The 22,411-nt window shown below is 34.7% G+C and overlaps 1 long non-coding RNA gene across 3 annotated transcripts in view; it reads left to right on the top strand.

Annotated features, from left to right (window-relative positions):
• LOC112662420 (uncharacterized) overlaps positions 1–22,411 on the top strand; it is a 177,010-nt gene that overhangs the window by 56,993 nt on the left and 97,606 nt on the right. For 2 of the 3 annotated variants that reach the window (XR_007401909.1, XR_007401910.1), the window contains exon 2: positions 10,439–10,523. This is a non-coding gene — a long non-coding RNA (uncharacterized LOC112662420). Of the gene's footprint in view, positions 1–7,156; positions 9,583–10,438; positions 10,524–22,411 lie in introns of those variants that run through there. The other variant, XR_004814349.2, reaches the window with a different exon arrangement.

Genomic DNA, 22,411 nt, shown 5'->3' with positions numbered 1-22,411 from the left:
CATAGGCGGAGGAAGAAGCACACTCCCTACAGGGAGCCTGATGCAAGACTCTATCACAGGACCCTGGGATCATGGCCTGAACCAAAGGCAGATGCTCAACCTCTGAGCCACCCAGGTGCTCCATTTACTATTTTTGTAAGTGCTATATAGGAGTGCAAAGCTGCAAATGAATTTAAATTAGAGTATTTAACCTACTCTGGGGAGCCAGTAAATACTACAAAAGGGAAGTAACATTTAAGCAGAGACCTGAAGAATCAATAGATTTTAGCTACAAACATCTCTGCCTGTGTCTGTGTGTATATGTCTGTGGGGCTTTGTGCATGTTTGGGGGTTGTGGGAGTAGGAATGCAGAGATTATTCAGTTATTCTCACACACCGAAGAAAAATCTATTATAGCCAAGAAATATAAAGTTAGAGATTATGTAGTGGTAAAATATGAAGGCTACAAAATAGAAAAGGATAGATTAAGCAGGTCTAAAACTTGCTTAAGGACTTGGGACTGTGTGATCTGAGACCACATTTGATTCTGCAATCACAGAATCTAATCAGGATAGTGAAATGTTCCTTTGTCACTTTTAGAAACACCTGATCAGAATTTCAAGCTCTATTTGGAAATAATTACATATACGTGTATCAATTTGATTATTGTGTGTTATCTTTTATAGACTCTAAATTTCATGAAGGACATTTGTACTTTGTTTAGTATTGGATATTACAAAATTTGGGAAAGAGAAAAATTCTAGGAAAAAAAGTGAAAATGATAATGATATTCTTCTGACTAGATGCTAGTGAAGTAATTAACAAGTAGGATTTCCCCCCCAGAATCACTAACTAGTATGGGTAAACATCTGGTTAGAGGCCAGGCTTATTTGAATTGAATCATATTTACGAATTTTTTTGCAGAATGTGATTGAGAAATTGCCAATTCTTGGTTAAAGTAAGGGATGATTTAAAAAGATTTTGAAGGGGATCCCTGGGTGGCACGGCGGTTTGGCCCCTGCCTTTGGCCCAGGGCGTGATCCTGGAGACCTGGGATCGAGTCCCACGTTGGGCTCCCGGTGCATTGAGCCTGCTTCTCTCTCTCTCTCTCTCTCTCTCTCTCTCTCTGTGTAACTATCATAAATAAATAAATAAATAAGATTTTGAAGCATATATCATCCCCAACACACACACACACACACACACACACATATTTCCAGGAAGGAGAAAGTGGTATTTAATTTGGCATGAAAATACTTTTGGTTTTAGTTTTGGTTTTGGTTTTTGGGGGGTGGATAGTGTTTGAATCTTTCAGTTAGCCCCATATTTTTTGTTGCTCTTTTTCATTGACTTTAAATGCCTAATTTAGGCAGAGTATGAATTCTTCAGTTTATAAGAATAATCTATTGCCTTCTGGAAACTTTATGCATTTAGTTTCCTACCTAGTATGAGGAAATATTAAAATAAACTCCTACTATAATACTAAGGCCTGTCATAAGATTCTGCCAATTAATTTTACAACATTTTCCCCCTCATTCTTACTCTAATTAAGCTATGCTTGGCTCCTTTCCTTTCCTTCTCATCCACAAGTAATTTCCCACCAGCAGGATCTTCAGACCTGTTTTACCTTTTCATGGAAACACTTTTCCTTGGCTCTTCTCAAGGATACCTCATTTTTATCCTTGCCACAACTAGTTAGTCAAGTATATCAATCTGTTTATTTCCTGTGGAGTACTTTTCCCAATGTATGCTTATCAAGTTTAATAATTTATTTGTTTACTTGTATCTTATATTCCTTCTCCTATGAGAATACAGTTATAGTCAGGGCTTTACCTGACTTACTTACTCTCACAGATTAGATCATTCCTGGTTATAGTGTGTACTCAAATAATTTAATTATTCAATAAACAAAAGAAGGTTAGATTTAGATTTTAGCACAGGAAAATAAAGATTAAATCAATTATGTTTTGTAAATGATTACATATGGCAAGTAAAAGAGAGAATGTATTATTTTTTCCCACCAACCTATCTCAAAGCACATTTGCCATAGAATAGACTATATTTCCTAGAAAGATATTTATCCCTGCACAAATCCACTGGGTCCAGAATAAAGATCACATAGAAAAGAAGTCATAGATATCTTCTCCAAATGTCAGAGAAGATTCTAAAATAAGAAATTGATAGTGTGGCAGGCACTGAGATTATTGTGTCCAATGTAAACAAATACCTTTTCCAGTGAGGAGTTGTAACTCACAGGCTAAACTATGATGAATACCTTAAACCATAGACTATTCTTTGAGGATAACTAAACGGCCTCATTTGCCATAATTACCCTGCTAATCTAGGGCTAGACTGTTAATACGATCATGAATATCATTCACTGTGTTTTGCTTAAGAGCAATTAATGGGATTAAAAAAAAGTAACCTAGTATGAATTGAGTTGTTTTATATGTATATCACTGTAAGAAGCCCGGTGAAGTGTAAAAGCATAATAAATTAGAGCCCCTAAGTTTAAGCCCCAAACTTAAAGAAGTTTGTCTTTCTTTATTGAGGTAATCTATATAAAATTAAACCCTTGTACTATATATATATATTATATATATAAAAAAGGCATCTACATTTCAGAAAATGAATTTTGTGGAAGCGTAGAAGGCGCTGTGATATCCAGCTGTGAAAATTAAAATATGGATTTTTTTAAGTTGGCAATTAAATGAGCTAATACATGTAAAGTGCCAGGACATTCATGCTTTGTCAGAGTTAGCTCTTATGATTATTACCATTATCAGTGGACCATGCTGAGCACTTTGTATAGGTTAGCTCATTTGATTTCCCCTCCCCCTATTACAAAACTAACTGTATTATTATCATCATTTTTCAGAGATGAATAAACAGTGGTCTGGATATTTAGTAAGTAGTAGAAGCAGCATTGGACATTAATGGGCTTTGACTCAAGGGACCCACTCTATTTAATACAAAACATTTCTGACGGGATGACATACAGCAAATCATTTCATTCTTGAGTTCTACATTACAGAGAACAAAGAAGTTCAGGCTTTCCATGAAACAGACTGATAAAAGATCAAGCAAAATAAACATTGTAAAGCCTGTATAGGAGGCACCGAGTAGTTTGTTCCTATTGGAGTATATGATTTATGTTGAATAGAAGTAGAAAATTAGGAGAGGAAATGAAGCTGTGGCCAACTTGTGAAAGTCTTGGAATCAAAGCAAGGAAATATAATGAATCCCTTCATATATTTTGTATATAGAACCCTTTACACATGATTTTTGTTTTAAAATTCATTTTTCTTGTCAATCCTATTTTAAAGAGGTATATTCAGATATTTTTATTATTTAGTGATTTTATAAAATATTGCCAAGTCAGAAGTTGTGGTGTTACAGAAATACCTTACTTGCAAGCTAACAAGTTAGCTGCTATAGTTTCACATACATATGCTAACAGAAAAATACAAGAACCTTGGAGCAGAAAAACAATTTGTTACTCACAGAGTAGAAGAAAGCACACACTCAAAGCACACAGAGCATTATCAGGAGGGCTGTATATTTAACTGAATATGTTGTGGGCTTGCATAAGAAAAGAATGCCAGAATAAGGAGACCCTGCATTCTCATGGGGCTGCTGACATATCTGTCTGCCCCACACATTAGAGAGAAAGATTATTTGCTACCCTGAAATGTCAACTGGTTTTCTCCAGGGGACAGGTGGAAGGCATCTCTGGGTTTAGGGCTCCAGAATGTAAGCAAACATGCCTAGGATATTTGAAGTTAGTCATACTGTGAAGTTATTAAACAAAAAGTAGAAAGAAGTAATCCTAAACAACTGTGTTAGAGGAAATATTTCTCTTTAGTCATTAACTGAATCCTAAAATGTTTAATACTGTCGTTATGTGTATGTGTTGCATAATCTTCAAAATCCTTGAATGACAGTACATATGGAATTGTGTGAATTAAATCATACTTTTTATCTATATTATAGGTTACTATAATTCTAAAAATATAAACATTCTGGGATGCTTGGGTGGCTCAGTGGTTGAGTATCTGCCTTCGGCTCAGGACATGATCCAAAAGACCCACGATAGAGTCCCACATCAGGTTCCCCTCGAGGAGCCTGCCTCTCCCTCTGCCTGTGTCTCTGCCTCCCTCTCTGTGTCTCTCATGAAAAAATAAATAAAATCTTTAAAAATAAATAAAAACTAAAAATATGAACATTTTATTTTATGACAATGTAATACAATGAGATCTTAAGGAAAGAATATATACTCTACCTCTGAGTGGTGATCTTCTTATCTTGGGTCTCATAATTGGATTATTTTTCTCATTTTTTCTTCTTTTTTACCTGTTTATATATATATATTACTTGGAAGAAAATTTTCTTTTCACTTTGAATCTATTATAAAATTAACTTTCATTTTCAAGAATGAAAGCCTGTCTCTTAGACTAACCATCTGGCATATAACAATGAGGACTTTTGATTCAATATTTAATAAGATTATTGAAAGCATCATTAATATAACAGATCTTTAAAAAATAGCAAAGACAAGATAAAGGATAGAAATAAATATTTACTTTGAAATAAATTAAAATGGAGCACCTGCATGGCTCAGTCTGTCAAGTGGCTGCCTTAGTCTTTGGTCATTATCTCAGGGTCCTGGGATTGACCCCCACAGGGGGCTCCCTGCTAAGCAGGGAGCCTGCTTCTCCCTCTCCTCCTAGTTTATGCTGTCTCGTACAAATAAATAAAATCTTAAAAAAATAAATGAATCAAAACCATGATTTTGTCAATTATAAAAGTGGTGGCTGATAATCTTGTAATGTCTTTTGAGTCTTTTGAAGTGAGAGAGAGAAAACTTGGAGTTCAAAATCCACCAAGTATGTAGAGTCTAGTGCCTTCCCTCACCTACTTTTAAATGACTATAGCCTTGTAAAATGAAACAATAGCCTAGCTCTAAAGGAACTTAAATCAAGTTTCAATTATCTCAATCTCCATAATAACTGAAGATGATCTGTTTATATAATAGCCCTCAGTCTCCAAAAGACATAAACCCATTCCATATGAGGCTGTTAACCAAGACCTGAGAGATTTCCCATACTTTCCTCATATAATATTCATACCTCAACTAAAAATAACTGTTTTTCCTAAGAAATGAGAAAACAAACAGCTAAAATTGAAATACAGTCTCCTGATAACTGAAGTATGAGAAATTAATATTACTCTAACAATGCTTAATATGTTCCAATGGATAAAATATGATTTTTCAGAAAATATGAAGCTATAAAAAGGAACAGGACTTCTTGGTTTATAGTTTCACATGTAAGGAGCTTGAAAGTCACCACTCGATTCTAACAAGTAAAAAGCTAAACAGACTAAAAAAATCAACTCTTCTCAGATCCAGATGAGAAGGGAGGACACAGGCTGAACTGCTTCCCCCAAGACTGGAGAGACAGAGGAATAGAGGAAGTCACAGTTTACCCACACAGAGTCTCTTCAGGTAGGGGAACCTGCAAGGCAATGCTCGACTTGGTTGGGGGAGTCCCCACAACACTGTGAGCTTTACCTTCATGAAGTAGTTTCTATGAGGGTTCCACAATTATTGGGGGAAAAGCCCTTAGCTTCCAGCCAGGGAAGGAGAAAAAAAAAAAAAACATTTTGAAATACATCAAAACATTCTGTTCTTAATAAGGCCTGCTCTTAGGGGAAACCAGTTAACCAGAGCTTAGAGAGCTAGGGAATATTCAGAACCTAACTGATCTGCAGAAGGGAATTACTGAACTTCAGCCCACTCTAGGCACACATAGATTAACAGTAAATGGATAGAGAAAAATATATCATGCTGACACTAATTAAAAGGAAAAAAGGAGTTGCTATGTGAATTTTAGGAAGAACAGACTTCAAAGTAAGCAAATTCATCAGGGATGAAACAAGCACATTCATAGGATGAATCTCTAAGACAATAATTTTTCTTAATGTGTAAGTGCCCATCATCAGAGCATCAAACTACATGAGGCAAAAACTGATAGAACTGAAAGGAAAAGTAATAGATGAAGTCACTACCAGAGTTGGAGACTTTAACAATCCTTTCTCAGAAATGGATGGATTTAACAGGCAGAAAAATCAGTCTTCTGTGGTTTGGGGCTTGGCCTGGGAGGTAGAGATTTCCATTTGGTGAGATAAGAATTGAGTCTTGCTTTCTTAGAAGTTCCCATTTCTTGCCCTACTATTCATCTGGTCTTAAAAGCTCTGAGTTCCAAGTGGCCTGTTCTTGTCTGGAGTGTATATTTCTGAGTATGTGTCTGCAGTCTCTGGCCATGAGGGACACTTTCTCCACACTGCGACCAGGTCTATAGAGTGCTCAGTCTTAACTTGTGGTACATTTGCAACTCAATATGGGTTTTCAATTTGTACAGAATAGTTAGAATATTATGTTAAAATTGTGAAACATGAAAAAATATGTTTTAATTTGCATTTCCCTGGTGGCGTATGATGTAGAACATCTCATATGCTTCTTTGCCATCCGTATATCTTCTCTGAAGATGTGATTTTTTATAAGGGAGAAGATATGTACATGTGGGAGCAGGAAGTAAAAGGGAAATCTCTGTGCCTCCCTCTCAATTATGTTGCAAATCTAAAACTGCTCTTGAAAAAAAAAAAAAAAAAGTCTTTTAAAGAACATTCCAGGGGCACCTGGGTGGTTCAGTGGTTGATCATCTGCCTTTGGCTCAGGTTGTGGTCCTCGGGTCCTGGGATCTAGTCCCACATCAGGCTCCTCACAGGGAGCCTACTTCTCCCTCTGCCTGTGTCTCTGTCTCTTTCTCTGTGTCTCTCATGAATAAATAAATAAAATCTTTTGTTTTTAAAAGAACATTCCAAACCAAATAAAACAAGTGAAAAAATAAAAATCAAATGGTTGATTTTTACAGTAGATTTACCACAACTAAAGAAAAATTTGAAAATTAAAAGAACAAAATGGAATACAGAAGGACAAGTTGCAAATTGTGAAGAAAAAAAAAAAAGTAAGTAGCCATAATGTGTATTAGTTTACAAGAGCTGCTACAATAAAATTCCAGAGATGGAGTTTCTTAAATAACAGAAATTTATTTCTCACAGTTCTGGAGCCTGGAATTTGAAGAGCAAGATAGTAGCTGGTTTGGTTTTCCCTAGGTCTCTCCTTGGCTGGCAGATGTCCACCTTCTCCCTCTGTCTCATATGGCCTCTCCTCTGGTATTTCTTCCAGCAATCATATTGGATAGGGCTCCATTTATGACCTCATTTAACTATAATTACTCCTTTAAAGACCCTATCTCCAAATAGAGTCATATTAGGGATTCTTCTTTTTGTTGCTTTTGGCTTTGAATTATTTGTCGGTAGAGTTTACCACCTACCCAGGCGCTCTGTGAATAAAACCTGTATTTTACAGCTCTTCTATATTTAGCTAAACTTTTTTCTCTTTCAATCTCTTTCAATGTGTCTTTAATGCATTCAGCAAAATGTAATGGATTATTTTGACAGTTTATTTTGTTGTACTTGTATAAAGTTATCTATTTCTGGGAATTCAACTTCCAGTTGTATTTCTTTTTAATGATTCGATGTACAGCCTCTCTCTTTGACACATGGCTAAAACATACTTTTCCACTAATTCTCAGTTGAGCTTTTCATATATCAAGGGTGGCCATAAGAGATTTTCTTACCTTATGTGTCTCTAATCACAGAAGCTAAGGGAAGGGTTTCCATTAAAATAATTTATTTCAGGCAATAGCCCCAATGAAAATGATTAGTGAAACTGGAGGAAGTAAAATGGCTGAAGCGGCAAATTCTAGGTTGTACTATTAATCTAGTGAACACTAGGGTCAATTGGAAGTAATGCTCCTTAGGACTACCTGAGGACCATGCTACACATACCTCAGAATTGTCTGCCTGATACGCAGAAGAGAATATTTGCTACTGACTCTCATCTCCCATTGACCAGTGGTTGCTCACAGGGTTTTTACAGCCTTGCATTTCCAGATTTTATAAAAGTGGCTCCTTGAAATCATATACGGGTGGATCATGCAGTGGCAGTGGCAAATATATTACTTAAGGAAAGCTAGATGTAATGTGAGGTTAAAGCAAGGTTCAGTCAGACTACTTTTACTGGCAACAGGTTGGACCAAAGTGAGGGTTAAGAAATGTGAGGTTAGTTATTAATTATCTGCTCTTTTTTGTCATTCAGATATACTCATTTCCTACATTAAATTCAGCCTATTAAGGGATGCCTGGGTGGCTCCGTGGTTGAACATCTTTGGCTCAGAGCATGATCCAGGAGTCTTGGGATCAAGTCCCATATTGGGCTCCTTGCATGGAGCCTGCTTCTCCCTCTGCCTATGTCTTTGTCTCTTTCTCTGTGTTTCTCATGAATAAATAAATAAAATCTTTAAAACAAATCAGCCTATTAAAAGGTCTTCAAGGTGGGTATGTGGTGGCAATCTCAAAATATGCTTAATACAGGACATTTAATGATTAAAACTACATTTTATTGTACTATTTACTCAGCTATCTATCCATATTGACATTTATCCACATTGATATTTAGTGTACAATTCATTCTAGATATCCTCAATCTTTATTAACACTGGGATTCATGTAGGTTTCTTTCCTGATGGGATTCTCTAAAACTTTATCTCAGAAAAGACAAACACTGAATTGTTTTACTTTTGTCACACTTTTGCAGTAATTGCCTATTCTTGGTTATCACTGGATATGAATCATTAAGAAATATCCCTTTGTATCTTCTCATTTCCAGATTACTCTTTCTGTCACCATTGTGTGTAGCAGCCTGATGGTAATAAAAGTCTATTAACACCATCAATATACTAACAGCTTTCTTTACTTGTTAGTTTACACTCATGAGAAGCCCCAAAAGATATTTTTGTTTGTTTGTTTTTTGCCTCAAAAGGTATTATAGCTTCAGGTTAAGTGGAAAAATTACTGGTTATCATCAAGAATGACTCCCCAAACACAGAAACCAAGTTTTTTGATTCATCACAGCCCAATATTGTGGGGATGGAAGCACAAATTCCTAAGTGTTTCATTGGAAATAATACAGAGAGTGCCAATTCTATGCTCACCTCTTGATTCCTGGACCCATAGCTTATAGATTTTGGGACTCCGAACCAAATCTTAGTCCCCATTGTGGTATGTATAACATAAGCTTGAAAAGAGTAACTCTCATTATTATTATGCTAGCACTATACCAAAAGACCATGCCAACATTTTATCACAATGAGAGCTTATCAGCATAGAATATCTATCTCTCTCTTTCTCTCAGGCTCTCTCAGATCTCTTTCTCTACCTACCTATCTCTTGATATTCATCAATGTTCTACATATATTTTGTTATATCTATGATATGTATACATATATATACATATATATGTTTAATATACATAGTATATAATTAAAGGTTGCATCTATCATTTAGAGTGTATATTATATGTGTTATATATTATATTATTATATTTACGTATATTTAAAATGTGTGTATGTGTTTGGAGCTACAGCTGCTGTTTTATCTATGGTTCTTCTCTGCAGAACTGAGAAACTGAGTTATCAGGTACATCTAACAAATCAGGATATGCTCTTTTGTGAGTTAGTGTTTACCCATTTTATCACTTTAATTTGCGATTAAGTTTATGAAAGGTCAGTTGAAGAATGTTTGTTGTGAGTCTTGGCATACATAGTCCTCATGATATGTTTCATCTGCATCTATATAATTTTATCTCTATAAACTATAACTATATCATCTATCTCTATATATGAGATATATACATATATATGTGTATATATTAGAAATAGTTATTGTCCTTGTTCTCCATCCAGTGCTATAAATTTGTTTTTTAGCTCTGAAAGGCTATTATGTAAAATCCCATATCAATAAATCAGACTTTGGTTAGAATTGCAGTAGTTGTGGTGGCAGTGGTACTCTAGACAGAGAGGGAAAAATAATTTCTTGAATAGAAAATAACTCCCAGAAGGATGAATCCCTGTCCTTTTCAGGATGGATGTGTTCTAAAATAATTTTGTGGTACTGCGTATTGACTTTATTAAAGAATAGCAACACATTGAGTGTTTAGCTGCTGGCAGTTTGGCAATTAACAGCAGCAAGAGCTAGACTAGCATCAGTGAAAAGGACAACATGCAGTGAATTCTGTGTAGCTGCTATTCCTACCACTATGTCCCCTCTGTTTGTAGAACTGTGATTTAATTATTGTATTAGCCAAGGATAGAGACTAGCTAATATCTACAGGGAAAAATCTGTCTAGTAGTAGATTGAGTGGTTCTTCTGAATTTATTATTCTCTGTTGGCATTGAAGTAATGTATGCATGCTTTCTTCCAGTTAGATAGGTCCATCTATATACTTCTTTTCCAAACATCTTTGTTCCTAATCCTTTAATCTTCATCTTTTCAGCTTCCAACAAACCCACCATGCCATTTGACACTGCCTTCAAGTCTGTGTATGTCTATACTTCAAGCAACTTCTCTCTGTATACAAAGTAAGTGACTAAGTGTGTTAAAGATATGGGGGAGATTTTCCCTTTACCTCTCTCCTTCTAGGTTAGTTACCCTTAGGTGTAGTTATAGTGTGAATGTAGTCTGTTTTCATGAATACAAACATATGGAACCAATCTATCTATGAGCCAACTCAAGATTTTTTTTCCATCTTCTGGTCATTCATATGGAATTTTAAATGTGTAAATAGGTGAGAAACTTTGGGGTACCTGAGATAGGTGATTGAGAGAGTCTGGTACACACATTAATGCAATTTACTCGTGCCCTCTAAACATTCACAGGACAAAGCAGATGTAACATCTTCATTATATAAGCAATTGCTGCTAAGCCTACTTGACCTTATGTGTGAGTAGTTCACATTTTGTATTCACAGCCATCAAAAGTTTGAGTACTTTTTTTCTTGTGTTTTTAATGTCATATCTAAGAACCTGTTAAATCGCAAATGCACAGCAACAAATTTGGAGGACTTAATACTCAAATTTTAATCAATATAATACATTGAATGAATAGAATAGAATGATAAAAGCCACATGTTCATCTCAATCAATACAGAAAAAGTATTTGACATATGAAAAAAAAAGACTTATGAGCACTGTGTCATGATAAACAGACCTAATAAACTAGAAATATAGGGTAATTTCCTCAGCCTAATAAAAAGAAGGTAAGAAAACTCCTCAACTAGCATCATACTCAATGTTGAAAAATTGACGCCTTACCTCTAATATCAAGAACCTTTCAGTTTTCACCATTGAGCATGATGCTAGCTGAGAATTTTTCATAACTATAGGGAACAAACTGAGGGTTGCTGGAAGGGTAGTGGGTAGGAAGATGGGATAATTGGGTGATGGATATTAAGGAGGGCAGTTGATTAGCGCTGGGTGTTATATACAATTGATGAATCACTAAATTCTACCCCTGAAACTAATAATACAGTATATGTTAACTAAACTGAATTAATAAAAAAAAAAAAGACAAAAGGGACACCTACCTGGCTCAGTTAGAAGAACATGCAACTCTTGATCTTGGGGTAATGTGTTTAAGCCCCACATTGAGCATAGATATTATGTAGAAAATAAAAAGAACAAAACAAAAACCAAAGTAGCTATATTAGTCATAGAAAAAGAAGACTTCAGAATTAGGAAGATTACTAGGAATAAAGAGCATTGAATAATGATAAGTCTTACTTTTTCAAGAAGGTGAGAAAACCCTAAACATTTATGCATCTTACAAGAGAGCATCAATATACATTTGATAGAAATTGCTCAAATGAGACAAAATAGTCAAATCTACTGTTATCCAATATTAAATATATAATATGATTATTATTATAGTATTTTGAGAGTTTACTGACTACTTTTTATCACTCTAAATAATTAAAACTATAATATTATCCTTAATTCATTAAAATAATCATTTGAGTTACATATCTTCACTTTACAGGTAATTAAATAGAGCCAATGAGAACTTAGTAGTAGGTCTCTGTCAGGTAGCTAGCAAGCCAGGCAAAGAGAGGGCTTGTTTGATATTGTTTGATAACCTTACAAGAATAAGAGTAACTTGAGGTGTGTTTTATATATATATATATAAAGGGAGGGTATATATATATATAAAATCCAAACACATCCTTCATGGTTTTGAACATGGACAAATTTTGGAACATGATGTGAGTTCTGTTACACGATTCATGAAAATGTGTCCATTTGAGCACATGTGCTCTAGGGATTTTTGTTCAGTTGTGTCATGTTGACTGTTAAAGGCTCCAGCAGCATGTATAAAAATGTGGAGCAGGTAATGGAAATACAGAGCTAAGGTGGAAGGTTGGCACCGGAATTAATGTTTTGAATTTTTCCCATTTGTTATTAAATTTGTGGAATAAATTAACTTTTTCAGAAGAGAAAAAAATAAAAATAGAGAGCTACAGTCAGAATCTTGTAGGAAAAAATACTTAAGAAGGGAAGGAAAGCACATGTAGATAGGATGGCCAAAGAAGAGGCAGATGACCTGTAAGACTTAGAATTGGAAGCCAGGGAAAGACAAATTTGAGAATGGAGTGAAAGGGTACCTACAGTCAAAGTTTCAGAGACAGAGAAGGCAAGAATAGGAAATGGCTATCTGCTTGGCTTTTAGCACTCCCAGTTATCCAGAGTTAAGGAGAGAATGCAGGAAGAGTCCTGTGAGAAAGTTTAAACGATATAAGCTACTCTTTCAAGAAAACAGGCTGTGAGCGGGAAGAGACGATTCAGCAGCTGAAAGAAGGCACAGATTAGAGGAACTTTTAAGCTGTTTACACTATAATGGAAGGTTGGCGATTGTTATATAACTTGTTCTATGTTCCCTGTCTTAATTTGCATAAACATTATCGAAATTGGAAGAAAAAACTTCATATTCCGTACAATACTGGCAATATGAAAAAACTACAAATTAGACTACAAATTAAGGACATATTTAACTCGGTTGACCTTTGAGAGAAACAAAGGAATCTTACCCTCCCTTTTTATCCTTGCCAAGTGGAATGCTAGAGCTTTTATGATACTTCTAAGTCTCTTCTACCAGAAACAATAATACTGCTTAAGTGACTGAAGCTATTGAATGAATTCCTAAGGCTTTCTTATGTAAGCACATTAAGGGAAAGCATGTAAAATTACATTATAGTAATACAGACTTGTAATCTTTGTAGAACCACAAAAGAAAAGAGAATATTTATATTACAATTGGTTCCACCTCTTTGAGCCTTAAGAACTGGTTGAAAGTGCCTTATTTACAAACATTTCAAATTTGTATTCTTAATCTATGAATTCAGTGACTAGAAAAGTCATTAAAATTATTATATTTAGATTCTGATGTTTGCTGTCATGTTTCAGTTTGTATTTTCTAAACATAACAGCATTATTTCCGCTTGCATATTGATATCGTAGTTCTAAATAGTCTTTACTTCTGAAGGTATTATTAAATATATCTGTGCATTGCTAGACACAGAACATACTGAAGTGTCAAGAAAAAGTAGAATATTTTGAATATTTTCTCTACTAAGAAAAACTCCAAATATTTCTGAGTATTTATCTAAAAGAATTGAAAGCAGGATCTCAATGAGCTATCAGCATCTCCGTGTTCACAATAGCCAAGACGTAGAAATAACCTAAATGTCCATCAATAGATGAATGGATTAAATGTGTAGAATATGTATGTTTCAGCCTTAAAAAGAAGGAGATTTTGCCATATGTGACCATATGAGTGAACCTTGAGGACATTATGCTAGGTGAGATAATCCAGTCCCAGAAGGACAAACATTGTGTGATTCCACTTGTACCTAAAATAGTCACGTTTAGAGAAGGAGAGAGTAGGATGATCGTTGCAGGAGCTGGGGTGAGGGAAAAATGATAGTTACTAATAAGCAGGTATAAATTTTTCACTATGCAAGATGAATAAGTCCTAGAGATACACTGTTCAACACTGTGCGTACAGGAAATACTATATTGAACACTTCAAAATCTGTTAAGACAGCAATCTTTTGATAAGTGTTCACACTACAATATTTTTTTTAAATAGAAAGTTCCCAGGGTTGTAATGAAAATATTTCAAAACCCAATTTCCATTGTGAATAGAATACCTCCTCATCATAGGCAAATTAATTTCAACCTTGCCAGAAAATCATTTTGTCTTCAACAGAATCACTAACCTGCCCTCTCTATTTTATCATACCTGACATACATTCTCACTTTAAACAAGTAAGATTAGGGGTGCCTGGACAGCCCATTGGATCTGACTTTGGCTCAGGGTCATGATCTGGGGTGTTGGGATCAGGCTCTGTATTGGGCTCCCTGCTCAGTAGAAGTCTGCTTCTCTCCCTCTCCCTCTCCCTAGTCATGCTCACTCTGTCTCTCTCAAATAAATAAAATCTTTAAAAAAATAAGAAAGATTATTACCCTATCGTCCTATACATCACACTGGCATTCATTTTAATATATCATCTTAAATTACCCTGAAAATATCCTAAGAATGGCACTTCTAATATCTTTATTTCCTGTCATCTTCTTTCAGCACTTTCATAATTTTATGCATAATTCTAGTGCGATAATAATTAATAATAATTACTATTAATAATCTTGGTGATAAAATAAATAAAAATCCTAATGCTGTATTTGTTGTTTATGATACCATCGAGTTTTCAAATGTTCTGATTCTTAGAAACTTGATCATTAAGGTATATTATTATTAGTTATTAAATATATTCTATCTAATTGTCTTATTACCTGTAATATCCAAATATTTTTACACTATTGGTATAAACAGTGAAATATGGATATTAGTAAATACATTTATTTTAATGTGAGTAAATTTATTATATGTTAAAGCATGAAATTTTAAGAGACTAAGAACTATAAAATCACCATTCTCTTCTGGAGAATTAAAATATAATTATCAAAGCATAATCGCCATGACATATATTTTTCATTATTGTTAAATCCAATTAATGGTATCTCTCTTAATTTACAAATTTGCTGTGATTTAATTTGATTAGACAGGTATCAATTTATCCATTTATTGACAAACATTTATTATGTGTAAGTTAAAGTACTCGTTACTGTGGAAGACAAAATCAATTCAAATAAAGATGTTTTCTTCTGTCTAGTAAAGAATAGAATATTTTTACATTAGTAAGTTTTAAAGAATACATAATTTACTAAGGGGATGTTTGGAATACAGTCAACGAAGAACCCTAGGAATATAAAATTTTATCTCCCCAAAGAAGCTCTTGATAGTGTAACCAGTGAACTCCACATTGTTAAATCCCTAGGCAATACCTATTTCTCTTCATCATGAACTGAACAGCAGCATCTGCCATCTTCAAGAACTTCTGTTGCACCATACTGTCTTCATTCTCTTCCTAATATGTTGACAGCTCATTCTCAATCTCCTTTGCTGTTTCTTCTTCATCCTTACAAACTCTGCATTTTAGTTTCCTAAGTTTCTGTCCTAGAATGTCTTTTCTGCTGTATCTCATGTCTTCAAGACTGTGCATGTGTTGAGCACTCCCAAAGTTATAACTCCAGACAGGACCTCTTGCCTGAACTCTAATTCTGCATATTCAACTATCTTTTAGATATTTCTACTTGTCTATCTAAAGGCATCAAAGGGGTAACTGGGTGGCTCAGTTGGCTAAATGTCTGTCTTTGGCTCAGGTCATGATCCCAGGGTTCTGGGATTGAGCCCTGCATCGTTCTCTTTGCTCCATGGAGTCTGCTTCTGCCTCTCCCTCTGCTGTTCCCCTGCTTGTGTTCTGTGGGTCTCTCTCTCTCTCTTAAATAAATAAAACTAAAATCTTTTAAAACATTAAAAAAAAAAGGAATCTCAAATTTAGCATGTATGGAACTGCTCTCATGATTTTATCCTGCTCCTCAAACTGGTCCTTCTTTTAGAATTTGAAATCTGATTAGTAAATGCTAACTCCCTTCCTGTAGTTGCATAGAACTACAAACTCAGAAACATCTTTGACCTTCCTTTTTTTTTTATCTTTGACCTTTCTTGCTCTTTGTTCCCTAACCATCTTCAATCATGTTGGTATTCATTCAAAATATGTTAAAAGGGAATCCCTGGGTGGTTCAGCGGTTTAGCGCCTGCCTTCGGCCCAGGGCGTGATCCTGGAGACCCAGGATCCAGTCCCAGGTCAGGCTCCCTGTGTGGAGCCTGCTTCTCCTTCTGCCTGTGACTCTGCCTCTCTCTCTCTCTGTGTGTCTTTCATGAATAAATAAATAACGTCTTTAAAAACAAAACAAAATATGTTAAAAAATTATCCTGTCCTTTCACCATGTTTATTGTCATACCTTAATCTAAGCCACCATCAATTCTCAGTGAAGTTACTGCAATAGCTTTTTTAAAAAAGAAATACAAAAGAGTTCAGCCAGTGAATGAGATAAGAAAATAAGTTTATACGAATGAGAGAAAAACAATAAATAAAATGTTTTTCATTTAAGCTGATATGTCCATGTTGGATTCAATCTTAAGGAATCCAATAAACCTCTTTTCCTGCCAAAATAAAACAAAAACCTAGAGCTAATAAGCAAAGTTAGTAGGGTTACAGTATATGCTATTAGTGTGCACAAGCAATTGTATTTTTGTATTCTTGCAAGAAACAATCCACCGATTAAGAAAGTAATTCAATTTGCAATAACATCAAGAATTATAATACACTTTGGAATAAACTGGAAAAAATGAACACCTAAAAAATGAATACCTATAACATTGCAAATTATAACACATGGCTGAGAGATATTAAAGAAGATGCAAATACTTGAGAATATACTATGTGCATGGGTTGGAGGTCTTAATTTTAAGGTGACAATTCTTTCTAAACATATGTAGAGATTTAATGCAATTACTATCAAAATCCTAGCAGCCTTTTTTGTAGAAACTGACAAGCTGATTTTAAAATTCAAAGCACTTGGGCAGCCCAGTTGGCTCAGTGTTTTAGCACTGCCTTCAGTCCAGGGCGTGATCCTGGAGACCTGGGGTCAGTCGAGTCCCACGTCAGGCTCCCTTCATGAAGCCTGCTTCTCCCTCTGCCTGTGTCTCTGTGCCTCTCTCTCTCTCTCTCTCTCTCTCTCTCTCATGAATAAAGAAAATCTTTAAAAAAAACTCAAAGCATTTGCCATAATCAAAAACAGTCTTGAAAAGAACCTATAATATATGGCTTCAAAAATTGCAATAAAGTAAGACATATGGTACGGGCATTAGGTTAGGTATATAAAACAAAGGAACAGATTAATAGTCCAGAAATATTTTTATATAAGCCCATGAAAAGATGCTCAATATCATTAGTCATTAGGAAAATGCAAAATAAAAGTACAAATAGATATACCTGCATAAACATTAGAATGGCAAACATTAAAAATAATGACAAAATCAGGTATTAGGATAACTAGAAACCAGAACTCTGTTGGGACGCCTGGGTGGCTCAGCAGTTGAGTCTGCCTTCAGCCCAGGGCATGACCCTGGAGACCAGGGATCGAGTCCCACATCAGGCTCCCTGCATGGCGCCTGCTTCTCCCTCTGCTTCTGCCTGTGTCTCTGCCTCTCTCTTTCTGTGTCTCTCATGAATAAATAAATAAATAAATAAATAAATAAATAAATAAATAAATAAAATCTTAAAACAAACAAACTGGAACTCTCAAACATTGCTGGTGGAAGGGTAAAATAATATAGATTCACAGCAAACGTGGCAAATCTTATCTCCATGATAAGAAAATAATTAAAAATTACTTATTTATAGGATGGGTAGTAGGAGAGCAGTGCACAGTTATTCTCTTTCTGAGGATATGCTAGTTTTTTAACTCTCAAGCAAACTATAATCTGTATGGACTTTTAACATGTTGATACTCCTCAGAGCATCACACAATTTTACTGTATCAGTAATAGCATACTAATCAGAACTGGTTAATCAGAAGTGACAATTTTGATACATGTCCTAGTAAGACCCACGTTTGCAAGGAGATTATAATAAACTCTGCAAAAGAAGTCTTCTCTAGTTACGATGATTTCAGGAGTTCAATGATCTAAATTATATTGAAATATTTCTTGTAAGATGAAAAGAAAACAACAAGGTATTTCACTTTACATGCCCTTACTAATAAGACAGACATCCAGTTTTCTTTCCAGTGAAGGCATCTCTTTGCACATCCTCTGCACCCTTAATTTAGCTCTAATTGTCATTTATCAATGCTGCTTCTTTTCTCAATTACTGTCCATTTATTATGAAAAATGATCATTTAAATAAATTAAAAAATTCACCCTTGTTTACCATACAGGAACACAAAAATCTTGAGGAAAAATAATCTCTGTAAATTACAACATCTACTTTACAATTTTCACAATCTCAGAAGTAGAAGTCTAAATTTGAAAAAATCATAGAAACCCAATGAATGCCTAGCCTAAACCCAATGAATACTTAGCCTAATAGCTAACTTCTTACTGCATATAACTATTACAACATTGGATAGTGTTGTATATAATTTGGCTATTACACCAGCTATTATAATATGATCATTAACTGGGTTTCTATGCTCCATCCCATGAATATTATAAATGGAACCATTAGAGCCATATCATTAATAAAGTATGTCATGCACTTTAAAAATATATAACTTTATAAAAATACTCTTATTCTTTGTTTTAAGAAATTCTTAAAAATTGCAAAAAGTATAATTTTAAGAGGTGCTTACATGAATTTTCCATATTATTCTATTCCCCTTCATGGGTCTTATGAAGTCTGAGCTTCTCAAAAATCTATTTTCCTCTGTATTTATGCATCTTGGAAATATATGTCCCTAGAATACATGAGTCCATGCCCACTTTTCCAGAGTGTAGAATTATACTGAAAGTTTTGGAAAAATACATTACTTTAATATTAAAAATTCACATATATTATTTAAGGTAATTACATCAATGTTAAAATATGTAACTTCAAATATATTTTACACTTACCAATATTGCTTTGAGCTACAGCCCCAGACCCCAGAGGAACAAATTCACTCTCCTCATTATACATCTAAAATCAAAGTTTCTGAAGCAAATTTTAGATAAGTTTCTAGTAGGTGTAAAAATCCAGTACTTTCTAAGTTATTTCTCCTTTTTTGAAGAGAAAAAAAGAGTATTATGGTATAACTCTATAAGCTTATAATGTCTATTACCTAGATCTATCTACCACAACGAATTTTTTAAAAGTAAATTTCCATATAGTTAATAATGCCTGTGAAAGCAATGTTTCAAGTGCCCCTTTGTGTTTATGCCCATGTGTAATCACCTCCCCTTAAATGTAGGACTAGTGTAAATCTTCTGAAGACAGAATAGAGCAAAAGTAAGGTGTGTGTGTGTGTGTGTGTAGTGGAATTAGCATGAGAAAAGTTTTGGAGATTGAAGGTTCATGGTCATAGCAATAAAAGCTGCAAAAGTCATACAAAAAGCTGGAATATACAAGCTTTTGTTTTCAATTTTTTTCTTTTTGAAATATTGATGCATATGCATTGCTACATCTCTTAGGTAATTTTGAAGCATTTCCTTTTTGTTGCTCTATAAATCTTCTCTTGCCAAAGGGATCAGTTGGGATTAGTGGTTTTTCCCATAGCTAAAATACAAAGCAAAAAGGCCAAGAGTAATCTTACCTTTCAGGCAAATACACTTGAGCAGCAGCAACAGCCACAGCAGGTGTCTCTCCTTTGTACACTTTCCCACCTGAATATAGTTCTAGCATTTAAAGGGAATGGTATTTATGTTTTAACAAAACATAGCCCTAATGTAAGCTAACTACCTATATTGTGCTATTACAAAGAAATATTGATCCATTTTCCTGTTGTAGGGAAAGTGTCTATTTTAGACAGATTGAGAGATGTGGATTTTCAGCTTGATGCCTTTCCAAGATATTTAAATGGTGGTTTTTGACGTAAAAGAGAATAACGTACTGTTTTTTAAGCAGGTCACTTTTGTAATCAGTTAAATGGTTTGAGGAAATAATGTTCTTATATAATAATTGAACAGCAGACAGATTTTCTATGTGAGTTTTCACAGGCACATATTAATTTTATTATAAGCTTGTCATAAATGGACTTTGTAGCACTCGCTGAATTCACAAACTCTAATTATACAACCCAGTAATAAAGATTTAGTAAACCCTCTATTAAATGTATGTTAATGTGCTTAAAATTGCATGCTATTGTTTAATAATGTGAAATGTTTAACAAAATACTATATTAAGATTTATAGGGGATCCCTGGGTGGCTCAGCTGTTTGGCGCCTGCCTTTGGCCCAGGGCGCGATCCTGGAGTCCCGGGATCGAGTCCCACGTCAGGCTCTGGGCGTGGAGCCTGCTTCTCCCTCCTCCTGCATCTCTGCCTCTCTCTCTCTCTGTCTATCATAAATAAATAAATCTTTAAAAATAAATAAAATTCACAGCATTTAACGCTTTTTCAGTTATTAAAAGCCTATTTTGATTCTGATGTGAAACAATCAAAATAGTGACAATGTTAGAGAAAATGTATATTAAGCTAAATCTTTACTGAATAGCTTTGCAATGTAATTCCCTGTAATCTAGGCTTTCTTAGAACCCAAGCTTTATATGAATTATGGCACAAAATTTCTCTAGATATATTGTTAATGCACTGTGTTCAGCATTTTATTTCCATCATCCCCACGAACAAATTTCACATTCATCCTAAATCTGTTCAGCCGCCTATCATTTCCAGGGCCCACATATGAGCGCTGACTAAAAATATAGAAGGATGCATTATTTTAATCCAAAGTGATCTTCCTCTGCCATAGAAGAATATTTCTGTCCCCTAAAAATTAAGTATTGTTATCAATAACTCAAAATATTAAATACTGAATCTTCCCTCTAAAAATAGTAGTACCAAAAATGTATTAAGCACCTTACAACTTACAGTATTTTCACATACATCATCTCCTTTAATTCTCAGAGCATCTTTCTGAGGTAGGCAGAGACACTAGCATCCTATTTTTATAAATGAGGAAAATGTGGGCAGAAAACTTTATTGACTTGCTAAGGTTCATACACCCAGTGAGCAAAAAATCTAGAATTCACATATGGGTTTTCAGATTCTTTGCCTGGTGCTTTTTCACTGGAGCATGGAATCTTTCAAATGAAATAACAGTATGTTGTTAACATTTAAGATTAAATTATGCATGAGAAATAAAATTAGCATAGAGGATGAGGTTGACAGTTTAAGCAAAATGTTTCTGATTTCTAATAAACTAAAGATGGAGTACTGCAAAAGTGACATTAGTAATTGATATAATAACTTAATATTTATATGTATTTATCATATGTATGTACTTTATATATTTCCAAAACTTACTGAGAACAATATTTAAACCTAATAGAATATTTTCATATTTTATAATCCTGATGAAGATACTTTCAGTTTGCTATCCAAAACTTCTCTCAGTTCCTTTGTCTAGCTTCCTTTAATACAAACTGGAAAGCCAAAAGCTCATTCAGTTTTCCTTGCTTTGTTTCCATGGAAATTAATCCATGAGTAGTAACTGTAAGCTGGCTGGGAATACTTTTTTTTTTAATAAATTTATTTTTTATCGGTGTTCAATTTGCCGACATACAGAACAACACCCAGTGCTCATCCCGTCAAGTGCCCCCCTCAGTGCCCGTCACCCATTTACCCCCACCCCTCGCCCTCCTCCCCTTCCACCACCCCTAGTTCGTACTTTAGAGAATTTTTAATGTCCTTATGAAAAGAGAAAAAGGTAACTGAAGAAGCTCTGCCCAGTGATTGCACTTTCCTCTCTTGAAGGTGAGTGGGGTTTCTGGAGCTGCAATAGGCATCTTGCAACAGTGTAAGAAATATTGAAAGAATTATGTATATCAGCGTTGATGTTGTTGAACCACAAAAGCAACACAAGCATTACTATCTACTATCAGACTATTTATTACATTAGAAAAATAAAATCCTATATCTGTAATATAATTATTAGATTCTCCATGTCAATTATACCTCAATAAAACTGGAGGAAAAGTTGGATTTTTCTTTACTTACCAGAGAATGTACTCTTAATTGTGACAACTGTTCTTAAACTTGTCACTTGAAAAGTAGTAAATGGGGGCACCTGGGTGGCTCAGTCAGTTTAGCATCTGCCTTAGGCTCAGGTCATGATCCTGGGATCCTGGAATCAAGCCCCACATCAGCCTCCCTGCTCAGTGGGGAGTATTTTTCTCCTTCTGCACCTCCTCTGACTTGTGCTCTTTCACTCTCTTTCTGTCTCAAATAAATAACTACAGTTTTTAAAAAGTAGTACATACAATTTACACTCTGTTTTTGTTTTGTTTTTTAAAGATTTTATTATGTGTGTGTGT

Source organism: Canis lupus, chromosome 13 (genome assembly GCF_003254725.2).
Source record: "Canis lupus dingo isolate Sandy chromosome 13, ASM325472v2, whole genome shotgun sequence".
In the NCBI taxonomy this organism is placed as follows: Eukaryota; Metazoa; Chordata; class Mammalia; order Carnivora; family Canidae; genus Canis; species Canis lupus.
Note: the sequence above shows the minus strand (reverse complement) of the source record. Positions and strands in the feature narration are given on the sequence as shown.